Source organism: Mastomys coucha, unplaced genomic scaffold (genome assembly GCF_008632895.1).
Source record: "Mastomys coucha isolate ucsf_1 unplaced genomic scaffold, UCSF_Mcou_1 pScaffold21, whole genome shotgun sequence".
NCBI classification, from domain to species: domain Eukaryota; kingdom Metazoa; phylum Chordata; class Mammalia; order Rodentia; family Muridae; genus Mastomys; species Mastomys coucha.
In genome coordinates this window covers 35246519-35249401 of record NW_022196904.1, presented here as the reverse complement: position 1 = coordinate 35249401, position 2883 = coordinate 35246519, and the positions used below count along the sequence as shown (strand labels likewise).

The 2883-nt window shown below is 42.1% G+C and overlaps 1 protein-coding gene across 1 annotated transcript in view; it reads right to left on the bottom strand.

Annotated features, from left to right (window-relative positions):
- Klk12 (kallikrein related peptidase 12) overlaps window positions 1–2442 on the bottom strand; it is a 32588-nt gene extending 30146 nt beyond the window's left edge. The window contains exon 1 of the mRNA XM_031386322.1: window positions 2291–2442. The gene's annotated coding sequence lies outside the window, so the exon portion shown is untranslated. The remainder of the gene's footprint in view (window positions 1–2290) is intronic.
- Window positions 2443–2883: the final 441 nt, after the last annotated feature.

Below are 2883 nucleotides of genomic sequence, written 5' to 3'. Positions count from 1 at the left end.
CCATGGCCTCTGCATCAGCTCCTGCTTTCTGACTTGCTTGAGTTCCAGTCCTGACTTCCTCTGGTGATAAACAGCAATGAGGAAGTAAGCCAAATAAACCCTTTCCTCCCCAACTTGCTTCTTGGTCATGATGTTTGTGCAGGATTCGAAACCCTGACTAAGACAGTGGTGAAAGATGAATGCATTGGTCTGCCTTACATTTGGTCTGCTGAGCTCTGTTTGTCAGGACTCCATAGAGAGAAATGCACCAAAAAAAAAAAAAAAAAAAAAAAAAAAAAAAAAAAAAAAAAACTTCTGATGATGTGCTGCAGTTTTTTCTGCTTCTGCAGACTTGGGCCAATTGGAGGAGTGATATCAGCTGAGACAGACTCATGGGCTAAGGCAAGATGAGTGGTGAGGCAAGACCCATGGATGACAGGTGATGTTTGGAGGGATATAAATAGGATTTGATGGACAGTGACAGAGAGAGAGCTTGGCTTGTTGGTAGAGCCAGCTGTGCAATGCTTGTTGGTCTCAAGTCTTTCATGATCTTTGCTTCCCTGAGAGAGGCACAGCCAAAAACTTCTTGTAGGCATAAATTCTTTACAACCTACTTTTAATAAGGGTTCAACCTCTCCTCTAGCTCACCACCAGCAGAGGTAGTGGAAGAGAAAAGCTATTAGGATACGGGGGAAATGGACCTTCTCAGCAATAGTTCTTTGGGGGTGAGCTTGATCTTCTTTGGCAGCAGTTCAGTCCTGCAGCAAAAAACCAAATATGACTCAGCAGCTGCAGACCAGTCTTCTTCTAGCAGGCAGAGAGCACACACAAACTGGCAGCTACATATAGTCCAGTTCTTTTGGTGGGGAGATACAAGGCAGCCTGAGGTGAGATTGTAGAAGTGGCAAGCTGCCACAGGAGCCCTAGGAGCAGTTCCTTGGTGTCTTTCTCAATGGCAATGTTACCACAAGTTGAGCTCAACAACACTATATAAGGTGAACCAATACAGCGACAAATAGTGAGGTGGAGCAAACCAAGCCAACGCTCAGTGCTTGTCTCCCACTGTCTGTGGGGTCATATTTATACTCTCATTAAACGTCCTTTCACATGTCTGCTTCAGGAATTCTTTCCCTGTCTGCTCCAGCAAAACATCTCTTCACCTGTGTCTGCTTCAGGAAAACAGTCTTTCACATGTCTGCTTTAGCAAGACATCCTTTCACCTGTGTGCCCCAGCAAAACATCATTTGACATATATGACTTTCCAAAGAAACTAGAAGTCTCTGCTTTAACTTCTCCTGGTGTAGCCGTTGTCCCTAGTCCCTCCTGCTGTTTCCTGTTTTCTTTCTTGGCTCTACTGAACTGGACTGCTTGTGTACCTGTGAAAAATTTGTGAGAGGATCAAACTACTGCTGCTGACTTGTGAACTGAACTGCCAATTTCAAAATAATGCAGATGGGAGTTGCTCCAAAGAACCACTTCTAATCAGATCCACTTTCCCCATATCCTTTATTTTCCACTACCTCTGGTGAGTGGTAAGCTACATGGATGGATAAAATATTAAAGAACCATCATTAGAAATAGGATTTGACAAAATTAAAGCTACATATACTAATATACATGAGTGACCCCAAAAATTCTACCAGGGAACTCCTACAGCTGATAAACATTTTCAGTGAAGTAGCTGGACACAATATTAAATAAAAAAAATAATAGTCCTCCTACATACAAAAAATAAATGGGTTAAGAAAGAACCCAGGGAAACAACATCCTTCACAATAGTCTCGAATAATATAAATTATCTTAGGATAACTCTAACCAAGCAAGTGAAAAATATGTATGACAAGAATTTCAAGTTTTTGAAGAAAGAAATTGAAGAAGACCTCAGAAGTTGGAAAGATCTCCCATGCTCATGGATCAGTAGGATTAACATAGTAAAAATGACCATATTGCCAAAAGCAATCTTCAGACTCAATGCAACCCTATCAAAAGTCCAACTCGACTCTTTACAGACCTTGAAAGAACAATACTCAACTTTGTATGGAAAAGCAAAAAACCTTAGAAGAGTTAAAACAATTCTGTACAATGAAAGAATTTCTTTTATTGTTTATTGGAGAGCTCAGAGATACAAGGGATATGCCTAGTCATAATACCGTGAATTGTCGTGAATCAGATTTAAAGACGGGGGGGGGGGGGCAAGTAAGTCCTTCAACTCGGAGGAGAGGTTCTAACAGTTTATTTATTCATAAGCAGCAATAAGCAAATAGATGGTGAAATGGGCCCGCACTCCTTCATACACACACTCTTTACTAACCTTCCAGTCTGGCCTGTTGTAGCCTAGCTGGGGTTGGTGCTCAGGTATTCTGCGACTCCTTCCCTGCTTTTCCGATCCGCTGGAGCTAGATTGTCTCTCGGCACGATGTTTCTCTGTTGGGCCCCAGAAATTGAGCAAGTTGCTGTGCCAGATCAGAGGTTTTTTTTTTTAACTAAATTCAACCAATTACAACTAGGGCATTTCATACATTACTTCATGGACTTTCTTTATCATCTGCATGCACACATGCTCTCTGTGGCTTAGTTTTCATAGTTATCTGGGTTTCGAGCACAGTTCGTGGCATGCTGAGTGCAACCTGTAAGGCGGGCTCGGGGCTTTGGGCAACTTTACAGCATGAGCTGCCCTTATCACCCACACCTACTCTCTATGGCTTGGTTTCCATGGCTATCTGGGGCCACAGCCAGGGAGGCAGGCAGCTTTATAGCACTGGGAAAAACGCCTTCTGAGGCCGTGTGTTCTTTACACATAATAAAGGCAATATACAGCAAACCTATAGCCAACATCAAATTAAATGAAGAGAAACTTAAAATAATTCCACTAAAATCAAGAACAAGACAAAGATCTCTCCATAT